Source organism: Chelon labrosus (genome assembly GCF_963514085.1).
Source record: "Chelon labrosus genome assembly, chromosome: 22".
Lineage (NCBI taxonomy): Eukaryota > Metazoa > Chordata > Actinopteri > Mugiliformes > Mugilidae > Chelon > Chelon labrosus.
Window position 1 is genome coordinate 14394830 of NC_140355.1, and position 14192 is coordinate 14409021.

A 14192-nucleotide genomic window follows, 5' to 3' on the forward strand; every position below is an offset into this window, starting at 1 on the left:
GACAGTCATAACCTCCAACACACCCACGTGTAATGTATGATAATGCATTCTTCCCCCCCCCAAGGGACGAGGCGCACCTGGCTACGAAAATAGCAACGTGCACTCGGCACACCCCTAGTGCACTGCACAGGGTGCACTTGACAGCTATTTGTACTGCGCTCCGAGGTTCACAAAATTAGAGCCTTTGATCCGTCTAGCCATAAAATTAACTGAGCCGTTTTACTTGCATGGCGTCAACCTTACTTAAAGAATACCAACGTTGCCTCGAATAGATACTAAAGGAACAAAACTGAGCGTTCAAACACAACATACTGTCTGTTAACAGAGTTGACAAGACAACTTATAATGAATTAAAACTCTCTAACCAGGATATTTGACACAAACCGTAGGAGCCGGACTAAAAGCTACAAATAATTTCTCAATATTTAGCTCAAAATATTGGCAAAACCAGGTAAATTATAATTGGAGCTGTGCAAATGACAAAGAAGCAGCAGTTGTGAGGATATTAAAAAGACAGAAAGAAGCGTGGAGTCGTATTATACAACAAGAGACCCTGATGACAAACACTTCAAGAAAAATTCGAGAAATTACCAGGTTTATGGGTGACAATCTTAAATGAGTATTACACAGCTACCTTTTCACTGAATTGTCCATGGCCATGGAGACTTAATGTTCCACACAGATATCACAATGCAAGAAGCTAACCAAGGTGTTTGAATGGAGGACAAACCTCATTCCCTCCTTTCCAGTGCACTCATTGCTTAAAAAGTTGAATTTTCAAGGGCAGCTAGAGGTTTTCAAACTTTTGCAGGATATAACGCACTCCAAAACTCACCAAGTCTCTAGTTTGGGTAATTCAGAAGGCATTAGCATGGCCTGTAAATGCGCCCCAGTGTCACGGGAAAATGAAACCACTGGAAACGACTGCCACCTACCCAGATGGCCTGATTCAGGTACCATGACAACACAGATTTCTGTTTTAACAAAGCCGCAGGGCGTGAGGGGAGGTCTGGGGGTTTGACAAACAAAATTACTCTCAATAATTTTGTACAGTTATGACACACACACACACAAAAAAAAACTATTTGCTGGCAAAAATTGGTACAAAATGAACCAGGCAGCTTTGGCAAAGGCACGGTGGCACTAAATGAGCTTGGGTCACAAAATAAGCAACAACTGAACAGCAACAGATCAAGCAACTGTGTGATTTACAATGAGGAATCAAAAACCCTCAAGCATGCCGTGCTAATGGGTATGAGTGAAATGCTGCTAATATCCCATAGCTCTTTGTAAATACAGTAGATTAATCCATAACAAATAATCCAAAATGGTTTCCAACCATCCCTAATGTCCTCAACATGTCGTCCACCTCCATGTGAAATGAATCGAAAACTCTAAAGACCTTAATCCCCTCTAATTCCTCCCTTTTGTTTTTTCCCTCCTTCCCAGACAAATAAAAAAAAAAAAAAAAAAAGAAAGTGGAAAATCTGCGTCAGCTTGGTTTGCTATACTTTATTAGTGTAAGAGGCTTATCGTCAGGCATATGAACCCAGTTGCAATATCACTCAGTTCTGTATAAGCTCGCGGCTCCGGTTACTGTCAACACTGACAATGAAAATGAAAAGCAAAAAGAAGATTGGGGAAAGCTGCCGAGGACCACTGAGGCTTCGGAGGCGTGGTGGATGGAAAGAGACAGAAACATCAGGAAGTTCATGCCGCGAGTGCAGCTCGAGACGGTCCACCTGACAGGCTATCCCGCTACGAATGTTCACCCTGACATCTGTTCTTAAAGGGGGTGGGAGAGTGATCATATCACAGGCTATGAATCTCAGTTCCATAACAACCGCTCTACTTCATTACAGCTGATATACAATAATTGACACAGTTACAAAAGGATTAATCCATATCCAACCACCTAGCTTTCTTTTGGTGCCAATCTGATGTAATGCATCACAGCCTAATCATCATTCAACTCTGTTTTTCCCTTTCATTTGTATTGTGGCAGCGTGAGGTTAATAACTGTACGGCCACAAACCACTGCTGAGCAGATTGATTGATCTGCTTTGACCGTAAGACATGCATACGAGGTGAGGCGCCGGAGCATTATTGCGACAACTGCAGGACCAATACTGCACAGCGGGGAAGGAGTGCAGAGGACCTGCGTAGTCGATGTGATTTACTATGCGTCACCCAGCCAGAAACCAACCAGCTCAGTTCAATACCAACGTTAAATTAAGAGTCGTCAAGCAACAAAAGTGCCTTGGAACAAAGTCTGCTGCAAAAAGTTACAGTTTTCAACACAACGGAGATTACGGAGGTTCCGTAAATCCAAGTCAATTTTACGGTTGATTTGTGTTTGAACGCACAGCTATTTGAGAACGAGGTGAAAGCGTTGACCTGTTGGTGCAAATAGTCAACAAATCATCATCTTTCAGAGGTCTACAATGTGGTACCATATTCACTGACAAGTTGTTGCTACACAGCATCCAATAAACCAATCAACGGTTGGTCCTTACCATGCTTGGAGCTACACCAGTAGCACCACAACTATCCTGTTATTTAGTACACGCTGCAGTGACTCTATATAGTACATTATTCCCTGCTCATTATGGTGCCTAGATGAACTGTGCTCTTGTGGTTTGACGTCGTCAGAGAGGTTGTGTTCATGAACACGCTCTCAACGAGGGCTCTCACGTGGACAGGCACACGAGGTGGAAATTTTTAACAGCTCGCTTCGTTTCCCGGAAAAGAGAAAAGTGCCCGTCTTTATGATAATTAAGCACTTAAAAAGTCTCGCTGATGCAGACAGACAACCTGCGCGCAGACTCCGCGGGACAGACGTTTCGCATTAAAACGTGCTGACTTACAAAGACACGTTCGCCTGAAAAAGCTGAGAGCAGAGGGCGGTCTCCGGGTGGAGCTCTGTGAAGGCGGTTCAGCACTGATCGGAGACGGATGAAGGAAGTTCTTGAGTGTCTAACACGGAGAAGCCTTTAGATTGGGTCAATAGGTTCTGAGAAAGGTGTGCGCATGTGAATATTCTTCTCTCGGCTGTGCACAGGAAGCGAATCGACCATGTGTCATAGAAGTGGCGGGGCCATTAACAGAAAGTCCATATGAATCAAGGGGAAAGGACAATACCGGTGACATTTCCAAATTACGAGGACACACCTCCCTCATTTTACTTGTCCCTCTCACTTCAACAAAACAATTCTCAACAAGAGAGAGGCTGAAACACTCAACAAGTCGAACAACAATTGTCCTGCAGTGCTTTATTGCATTACCGCGTGTCAATCAAAACTCACCTGTTTGTTGCGTGACATTAAACAAAAATAATCTAATGTCATTGTGAGGATAGGGGAAACAAAACAAAAAGAAACGAGGGAAGCGAGTGTCTCAGAATAACTGTCCAAAGACTGTGAGTCACTCATCCACGATGGGAAGTCTCATAAAAGGTGTCATTTCTTCGTCTGGCCCCTGATGTCTCCATCATCGTACCCTGGCCTGCCATTTCAGCATGATATCAATTATTTTCTACGAGCAACAGTCTCCTGGAGAGGTCCCTCTATGATTATAGCAGACAGCAGGACCCACCAGCCAAAGTAGCTAAGTGCTCTGGCACAGAACAGCACAGACACTGTATGCTGTCCCTTTAGAAAGGAAAGGTATATGCTGTACATTGGACAGGCCAAGTTCCAGGCTATGAAAACGGTGTCATTAGGTATAATGCATGGCATTTATCCATGAGTATTCAAAAACATGTTTTTTTTTTTTAAAGCACAGTTCAAGGAATTAAAAGGTTTTGTGCGGCTTTCATTATAACATTTTTTCCAATTACTTTTTTCCTGTAGCGGCATAATCACAAATGTTTTGAGATTACTGTACTTAAACTATGACAGTGTAGCCGGGCACAGCGCCACAGGACGCTAGATTCCACTGGTGCTTTTATGTATACGGGAATCCAAATATGGCCAAAAGATGTTAAAGGAGGCAGTAATAACCCTCCATATTCCCTGACTTAACATCCTCTGACTTAACACGGCGTTATTCATGTCGTGATCACATCAATTACGTTTGCCCAGTGTGCTTTCCTGCTGGCTTCCTCTTTGCACAAAATCGCATTTGATGGTTTAATATCTTGGGTGAAATGTTTTATGCAGCAGCGTCCGTTTAGGATTTCCAAGCAAGTCCCGTGGACGGCATAATTAAGTGAGCCGTCCACGTTTGAAAGTCAGTTTTCTTCCTGCACCTACGTGGACGCATCTGACGCGCCGCACGCATCAGTCAGACAGCTCCGCGCTCGTAGCAGATCAGTTGCACCGCTAATCTAACCTCAACCACATACTAGCCTCTGTCAGCCCGTGTTAGTTCTCCAAATCCAACCCCCGCGAGTTCTTTCCTGCGCGCCGGCGGCACCTCCCGCGGAGCGGCGTGCAGAGACCGAGATGTAATCTTCTCTGCTTTCCCTTCCACAGTTGTCCCCCATTGTGCCACAGCCCTGTGTTTTTTGAAGCTAAGGTAAACCTGACTCCATGTGGTTTCTCCGCCACTGATTGTGATCAGAGGTCTGTAAGTGGATTTCTATCTCACCTGGATTCACTTGACTGGTACATTGATTCGTATCTGAGCCGAGGCAGTTTTCAGAGGTGGAGAGACGCAGATGTACGTGACAGATGGATGAATGAAGCACCGTAGTGCGAGGGCGTTTCTACGCGTACACCTTTGTGCGTGCTCAAAAAGCAACAGTGGGTTTGTGCGATAAAGGGAGTTGCAATGTCTCGGACCTAATCTGTGAAGTGACATTATAACACTTAATTCTTTTTTTTTTTTTTTTAATAAATCTTTTGATTCCCTCAGTACTGCCTTCCAGGTGTTGGTGCCATACCTGACAAAATAAAATGCATGTTTTCATCTCCTGGAACTCTGACTCGCACAGACACAAAATAAAAAAGAACTTTCTATGACTTAAAGGTCCATACAAATTGTCTTTCGGCACCGTGACAAAGACAAAGCGACAGCTCTTTTCTTAAGAAATCTAAAACAAAGCTAAAACAAAGACCGCTGGACTTGTTTGGCTTTTCGTGAAGCCACTCATGCCTGTAGCTCCTTTGTCTCAGCAAAATATGAGCCTTGTTTTGTTGTCTGTAACTTTATTCAGCAAAACGCTCCGACCTCAGTCCTTCACTTTTCCCTCAAGAGCGTCACGCGCCAATCCCTATTGTTCCGACATTTCCAACATTAAGCCAGATTTAATAATGGCCACTTTTGGACAAACACGTTCCTTCAACATTGCTGAGGCGAAAGAGAGACTGAGCGAGCGGGGATCGTGCGTTGAACGGCAGCATCCACGGAAGGGACTCTGTGATTCAGGTACCCCAGGAGCTGAGGGGCAATTGGATGGTATAGAAAGAGCCGCTGTGATGCAACAGAGAACAAATGACCTGCAGAGTGAAAACGAAATGAAAACAGAATCAAACTTCTTGTTATTGGCACTAAGGTGAGGATTTTTATTTGTCTCTTTCTTGTCTAGTGCCAAATGAGCACTGCTTGACTTAATATCATGTAGTAACAGTGGCTGACATAGATGAAATCCTGAATCCCAGTAAGCAGTCCTGCTGTTTGATGTGCAGCTTTGCCCACACTCGTGTAATGCAGCCACGGATGTTGAAATGATAAACACCCTGGGATAAATGGTACGTCAAAATCTATGATGGCTGACAAATTTATATTGTCTTGTGGTGCGGCGAATGTATGGCTATATCGCCCACCACTGTCAAGCAATATGATGACTGAAGAATCGGCCTCCTTGTATGCGGTTAATCTAGTTTCTGTTTCTGTTTTCTTGCATGGACTGGCGGCCGGGCCACATCTATTAAACAGGCCTCCGCTGCTCTGAGACTGTATCACATGGCCATAACAGACGGCCTCTGTCCGATGTCATTAGCCGGCAACTCTGTTTCCTTTAGACAGCAGACAGCATTAAGGCGCACACGCTGCAAGGGAAGCATTACAGACACCAGAAGCCACAAACGCACAGAATAAATACATGCTCAAGTGCTGACACTCGCAGCTGTTTTTATGCGCCAACAAAGCAGGGGCCCCGCCTCAGCTCTTTCTGCTTCATCCCTGATTTGCAGGGGCTAGGGTTTTTATCTGCTCAGCGTGTCGAGCCCCGGGTCCAGAGACACAAAAGCACACATGGCATTAACCCAGCCCATGACACAGATTCATTTTTCTATCTCTATGATAAATGGCCCCAAGGCACGCCTTTGGAAATATAGCTCAAGGTAAGATAAATGCGCGTCTGAAAATATTTCTCGCAGCAATAAAAATTAACTTTGGACGGACTTAAGTTTCTCTTCCACTGAGTTTCAGGCCTTCGCGTGTGTGTGATGTAATTTTCAAAATGCAGAAAAATACACTGTGCGCAAACAGTGAGTCAGGTGCCAAGCAGTCTACTTAAGCGGATGTCGACCACTTGGATTATCATCCCTTTGGCTGCAGTCAGTTTTTGGCTGCGTCCCTCTCCGTCTGCTCTGCACTCTTGTTGCCGCCTCCAAGATCCTTCCACGTCGAAAAGACAGAAATTTCGCTCAGCAGATATCTAAAAAGGAAAAGCATGCGTGCTCCCTAAACGCAATGATTCCCAGCAAACATTTTCCCTTGAATAAATTTGACCTTTCGGTGCTTTGATGAGTTCTGGCCCACCTACTGTAAGTCAACAGCGATTAGGCTCCCATCAAACAAGCAGTTTTACCGAACAAGCTTATATTTGGATGCAGTTAAAACGGCTAATTCCACGCTGGGGGGTTACACACAGGGTTCAACATCCTCCTACACACTGTAGGTAATGAATGTTAATGTCAAGTTAGGTCTACCAGGCCCAGCATTATTCCGTCCAATTCTAAGTACTCTGTATGCTCCTTCTGTCACATATCCAAAATAATACATAACAGTGGGAGTCGCAGGTTTCTAAATGTAGGCCTATCTGCATTCCAACAACAGAAATGCATCAGATACACTACAACATATCCAAGTTTTAAAAGGGTCAATACACACAGAAATCACCAGCACATTTCTGCAAAACATCTGTACAATTAAGGATTCCTAATGTTCTCTGCTGTACGTGTGCCAAGTTGTTGCAAGATCACGACAGGCATTGCTAAGGCTGCAAAGAGAGGGTGGAAGAAAATGGTTAATTTCCCAGTCTTTCTATAGATGCTCAGTGCTTTCTGATGATTCACGCAATGAAGGTCTCGTTTTGTTCCATCTACATGTGAGCCTCGCAAAATGAGCTGCATGACCTGAGAGGTCTGAGGCCGACTTTTCCCCAATTTCCGTACGTTTCTCTTTATAGCCTTATTGTGATATTGTGGCAAAGAGAAACGGGAGAAATACTGGCTATGATTATTTCCTGCTTCTCTACATTAAAGTAGGCCTGAAAGTCCGACAAAAAGGGGTTAGATAAGCCCTGTGTTTAAATGGTTATTTTAAGTAAGTAGCTGTCCAATGCATTCCGGTTGCTTTGTGCCGTGCTTTGGGAGCAGAGTGTCATATGGCAATTCTCATATGGACAATACTCATTTGAATAAAGTTGAAGTTCAATTATGCCTATCAGGGTCATCCAGTGCAACCTGTGGATCAGGCTTGTTCCAGTGCATCCCACAGATACTTGATCAGTTTGGGATCTAGCGAATTTGGAGGCCAGGTCAACACCTTGTGCTGTTTGTTCATGTCATTTTTGTGTGTGTGCCTGTGTCAGGCTGCATCCTGCTGGGGATGGCTGCTGCCATCAAGGAGTGTCATTGCTTTGGGGTTGGGGTGCCTGGTCTGGTCTAGGTGGGTGGTACATGTCTAAGTAACATCCACACAAATGCCAGGTCCAGATCTATGTGGTGCTTTTTTTTTTTTTTTTTAAATCATTTAAGAAGTTGCCATTTTGTTTTCAGTATGAAATTGTTTGAAACAAAAGAGAGGCCTTGAAGGTTCCCTTTGAGTTAAATGAACATATTATAGGCAGAAATCTCTCCTCTGGGAGGCATTTATGTCTCAAGGGGAAACAAAACAAAGAGACACGCACGCACACATTTATCTTTTCCTAGCCTTTGTTGGATGTCATCGATCATCTTTTTGAAAATGTGGATTGTTAAGCGAACAAAGTCTCAAGCTCCCACAGGCCGCACGAATATGAAAATAAAAGAAAAATAAGTTAAGAGTATAATAAATGCTCCTTGTCACAACTTGGATGAGGTCACCACTCAGACCACTAAATTATGCAGCAGCCCCTGAGCATGTCCGAAGGAAAAGCTGCTACGGCCACAAAACCGGGCATCTCAAATGTAGATGTACAAACCCATATACCAATGAAGTTGAGACGTTGTGTAAAACGTAAATAAAAACAGAACACAATGATCTGGCAAATCTTTTTCAGCCTATAGTCAATTGAACGCACTACAGGGACAAGATATTTTACGTTCAAACCGATAAACTTTATTGCTTTTTTTTTTGCAAACATGCACTCATTTTGAATTTGATGCCTGCAACTTGTTCCAAAGAAGCTGGGACAGGAGCATGTTTACCACTGTGTTGCATCACCTTTCCTGTTAACAACACTCAATACGCATTTGGGAACTGAGGACACTAAGTGTTAAAGCTCTGTGGGTGGAATTGCTTGATGTTGCTTGATGTACGACTTTGGTTGCACAATAGTCCGGAGTCTCCGTTGTTGTGTTTTGCGTAGGCGCATGTGCAGAATGTGGCTTGGCATTGCCTTGGTGAAATAAGCAGGGACATACCTTTCCGCATTAAAGGTGTCTTCGCAGATGTGCAGGTTACCAATGCCATGGGCACTAACATACCCCAGTACCATCGCAGTTGCCGTCTTTTGAACTTTTAAACGCAATCTGGATGGACACAGGATCTAGTAAATTTGGAGGCCAGGTCAACACCTTGTGCTGCTTTTTTTGAGTTGTTCCTAAACTGCATCCTGCTGAGGATGGCTGCTGCCATCAAGGAGTGTCATTGCTATGGGATGGGGTTGCCTGGTCTGGTCTAGGTGGGTGGTACATGTCTAAGTAACATCCACAGGTCCAAACGTTTCCCAGCAGAACATTGAATTGTTACAAGATGTTGTCAGTGTTATTTACTTCTCCTGTCACTGGTCATAATGTTATGCCTGATATGCCTTATGCCGGCGTATAGGACTTTTCGCTTTGCATGGTAGAGTTTTAACTTGCACTTGTAGATGTAGCGACAAATTGTTAGCTGACAATAGTTTTCCCAAAGTGCTCCTGAGCCCATGTGGTGATACCTTTTACAGAAAGATGTAAATGCAGTGCCGCCTGAGGGACCAAAGGTCACGAGCACTCAATGTTGGTTTTCGGCCTTGCCGTGTGGGCGCAGAAATTTTACCAGATTCTCTCAATCTTCTGATATAATGGACTGTAGATGATAAAAATCCCTAAATTCTTTGCAATCATACGTTGAGAAAAATTCTTAACCTGTTGAACTATCTCATAATGAGTGAATATCTGCACAAAACGAATAGGCCTAAAGTTTATCAGTTTGAACATTAAATAACTTGCCTTTGTATTGAATTCACACAAATACAGTTTGAAAAAGATTTGTAAATCCTTGGAGTTTGTAGAAGTTCAGCAGTCCTTGTTAGTTGCTTGGAACCAGCAGCCTTATAAAAGACGAGGTAGAAATAATAGCCAATAAAAAAAAACAAAAAAAAAACAATTCTATCCTACCACAAATGGAAACAATCATTTAAAATAACATACAACCACAATAAATATCACTGATAAACACAACCTGAAGACGCCGCTGTCAAAAGTGATCTATCATACGCAACTAGAGTCTGAAATCAATCACTACTGCTCTCTAAATATAGACACTATTAGACACTCTCTCTGTGCTGAGCAGTAAATTGAGACATTTATGAATCAACAATTTGGAGCCTCGCTGCCTGGTGTGGTGCCACACAACTGTTAAATTTGGCATCTGTAAAATGTGTGTACTCCATTACGGGGGGTGTTAGTAAAATGGAAATAGTGTGCATGGCAGGGGTACAAGTTTTGGTGTTCCACTGTGGCACTTTTGTTAATAAAAGCAGGATTGCTAGAAATTAGCTTTTGTTTTGGACGTTCTGCTTCCCGGCTCCGTAAAATATAGTGTAAATTAATTGAATTGTCCTGATTACAGCATGCGCTTTTAGTAGTAAAAAAAAAAAAAGTAAATAAAAAATGCGGTCACAAGTACCCACTGCTGTTCAACACAGGAAGACACTAAAAGGCTTTTATTATAGCAACCCCTTTGGGTATAGCGGCTCCACTGTTTGTGGCTATGAACAATAGACCGCAACATATGTTCCACAAAGAAAAAAAATATATTAATATGGTAGCAATGTGTTGTGAGCATTGCATCAGAAAAACTGTTTGTTTTCTTACTAACTAAGCAGTCTAGCAATTCCACTGCATGATGGAAACCATCAAACCTTTCCACATTGCAACAGTAAGCTGCGTACGGAGGACGTACGGAGATGGAGAAAACTTTCAGTGTAACCTACATGTAGTCTGTTCTTTCTTGGGTTGAATCCAAAAAAAAAAAGTGTATGGAAATTTAAACTTAGCCCTAGAACGCTAACATCGGGTGAACTCAGACGATCGTAATAACTTGCAACCAGATTTTTATGGCAACATACCATGCGCAACTATCATTCTGTCACAGGCTTGGATAAGCCGACATGCCGGCAAGTGAATAAAACATAACTAAAAGTAGTTTACTTTAGCAATCGCAAGCTGCACATATTTATTCTTTGATACCAGAGCTAGCCAAGCGGTCCTGGAATTTGCATGTAGTTATTATTTAGTGTAATTTGTGTGGATTTAGTGTAAAAAGTGCCATTTTTTGAGCATCTTTCCCACGGTTGTCAGTGGTGCAGGAAGACTGTGCGTTCACAGTCTCATATGTCTCAGAAACGGGACCGAAGTTCAAGTTCCCAGCTATGTATATATTTTTTAAGGAGCTTTTCGTGAAGGATTCCCTAATTTTTCGCAAATTTTTGAGCCTTTTGATTTACGAGATGGTTTATAGATGAAAAGAAAAGTACTTCAATCTACCATATATTGTTGTATATATTTTGATGAAGTATTTTTTTTATCGGTTATCATATCGGATGAAATATATATATATATATATATATATATATATGTGTGTGTGTGTGTGTGTGTTAGTGATGGTGTTACTAATTATAACGTTAATGTTCTGGGGTTAATGGGTACTTTGTACAGTTAATTCCCAAATCCTTCCCAATCATCCCATGTCCCCCTAGGGCCTAGGCTGACGGAAGTGCAGATGTGACAAACGAGAACTTAAAAGCAGAAGACTCGTGGCGTTCGCGGTGCGCCATGACTGAGGATGTGACAGCAGGGTTTGGTTTTGTCTTCAAGGCGTGGAGACGAACAATGTGAAGCAGATAAGGGGTAATAAGACACGCAACGTGTTCAACGGACGAGGATGCAGCCCTTCTAAAACTGGGACACGTATTGATTCATGTATACAGATATTTACTGTTGGCAATGCAATCAATGCCTTGTGAACCTTGTAAATGGCAAGACGACTCCACTTTAGCCACTCGATAAAGGTCTCTTTAATTAGGAGGATTTCATTTGTGAATTCTAAAATTTATTATCATACAACGTGAAATGAACAGATAGTGATTCTTGTCACTGGCTTGGAACTGAAATTTCTATCCTTTTTTTTCAGTGAACAGGTTTTCCACTTAACGAAAAATCGTTAATCAGACAGCACACGTCCTGCCAGCTATAGTGACTGTTTATTTTCCAATGACAGACAGTCAATGCAAGAGGAATTAGACACTTCTGGTTAAAAAAACAAAGAAAAAAAATGGACGTATAGTCCACAATGAAGGAAAGCCCCTCTGGCGTTCTCAGTCCTGTCACATCTTACACGAGTTTTTTCTGGCTACAGCATCTTATGACAGAAATTTGCAAACAACCCTTACATTTTTGATTTCACAAGTTGATAGAGTACTCCTGAATGCACCAAAGATATTTGCTGTCTAATAAAGGGTAACAAACTACCATGAAACCTCATGATTGTGACACTTTCACCTTCGCATCTGGAGAGCATATACACATTTTACATGTGGTTTCTAATAGGTGCCGCGTTCTCTCTCAATGGCAGCTTATTACTGTAGCCAATCCAATACTCACAGGAGGAGTCCATAAAAACACACAGGTCATTAGGAATCTCTTTGAGTGTAACAGGAATATGGCCTGTGAACTAATCAAATGGCTTCTGCCAGTCAAATGGGGTCTGCGATGTAACCATGAACCAGACAAAGACGCTATGAGTAAACTCGCTGTGGATGCAGAGTTGTCATATGTGAAGATTAAAAACCTTGAAGTAAGGTTTACCCTGAGTTCAGTCAGGAAGATTGTAGTTATCAGTACACAGCTGACTTTAGGAGTTTCCAGCTTAACAACTCAGATTTTGCCATGATCTCCATCGCCCAATCATGCCATTGGTGTCAAACTTTAAATATGTTCTCCTCACCGCTTACCTCTACATCATTGAAGTCCACTCCTCATCCAATCCAGATCTCCAGCATTCTCTTCATCACCATCACCACCGGTGTTTAGACCCAGTGGGGTTTCCCCACACTCACCACTTCCTTACCCTCTCACCGTCAAATATGATGGTGCCATAATTGGTTCTAATCTCTCAAATCTTTCTCACTGGTCACATTGTAAAATACACAAATCAGACATAACATTATGACCACTAACAGGAGAAGTGAATAGCATCGATCATCTTGTGACAATACAGTGTTCTCTTGGGAAACGTTTGGACCTGGCATTCATTCATGGGGATGTTACTTAGACATATAGCCCCCACCTAGACCAGACCAGGGACACCCACCCCATAGCAATGACACTCCTTGATGACAGCAGCCATCCCCAGCAGGATGCGGCCTGACACAGGCGCACACACAAAAACGCTTTAGGAACAACTCAAAAAAACATGAAAAGCAGCACAAGGTGTTGGCCTCCAAATTCACTAGATCCCAAACTGATCAAGTATCTGTGGGATGCACTGGAACAAGCCTGATCCACGGAAGCCCCTCCCCTCAACCCATAGGACTCAAAGGCCCCCACTAACAACATTCTGTTGCCAGACACCACAGGACACCCTCAGAAGACCCATGTCCATTCTCTGATGAGTCACAACTGTTTTGGAGATCCTCACAATAATAGGAAGGTGGTCATATAATATTATGCCTGATCGGTGTAAAATGTTTGCTGTTCACACAGACAAAGTCTCTCCTGATCGACTGAAGTACAGTGACAAATGCATAAGTTCTGTAGCATACCCTGGCTATTCCGGCATGGTATGCGATTATCGACAACTTGGGTTTGATCAGGGTCAAACAGTCTGATATAGGTTGTTGCATGGTGCCTGACAAAGGAAAACTTGACTTCTTGACTGTACTGCAATAATTTGTGTTTACCTTCGAAGAATACTTCACTAATTTATCATTACACTTAACTGTGTAAATGTGTGTCCTATCATTGTTAGCTCAGTAAAACAGAAAAAAATAAAAGACTCAAAAAGACTCAAAAGCAAACACTCTGCTTCCTTGTTCTGCTTCAGTCGGGGGCCCATTACCGAAATGAAAAAAAGAAAAAAAAAAAAAATCAATACCCTAAAAATATGTTTGTTTTGATCCCTCTATATTAGATGCTGACTTTCTTAAGCCATGTAACCTTTCACAGTAACTGGATCAATAGGTTGGAAACTGAGAAGCCAGCTCAAATCCGCTGACAAATAGTATTAAGTAGTCAAAGAAAGACGTTTTTTTTTTTTTTTTTTTCTCTTTCATGAAGATAACAGAGAAAACACAGCACTCAAGTTGCAATTTGCTTTGGGAGAGAAAAACACTGGCTCAAACTCAATTAGGTTAAGGAGAAGAGGGCCTGCCTGCAAGCAGCGATCATCCATTAGAAGGCTGTAATAATGACATATAAATGCAACTAATATGACTGATGAGAGGCAACATCCTGACAATCATTTCCCTACTTCATCATAATAGTCAGTCTAGCAAATCCCATTAGATCAGTGGATGTAATAGGGAAAGTGCTAAGGAATAAATCCATCATTGGGCT

At 42.5% G+C, this 14192-nt stretch overlaps 1 protein-coding gene across 1 annotated transcript in view; it reads right to left on the bottom strand.

The window, feature by feature from the left end:
• The window catches only part of astn2 (astrotactin 2), a gene marked incomplete at its 5' end in the record, with an annotated part of 268101 nt that overhangs the window by 235190 nt on the left and 18719 nt on the right, over nt 1-14192 (bottom strand). The window lies entirely within an intron of this gene.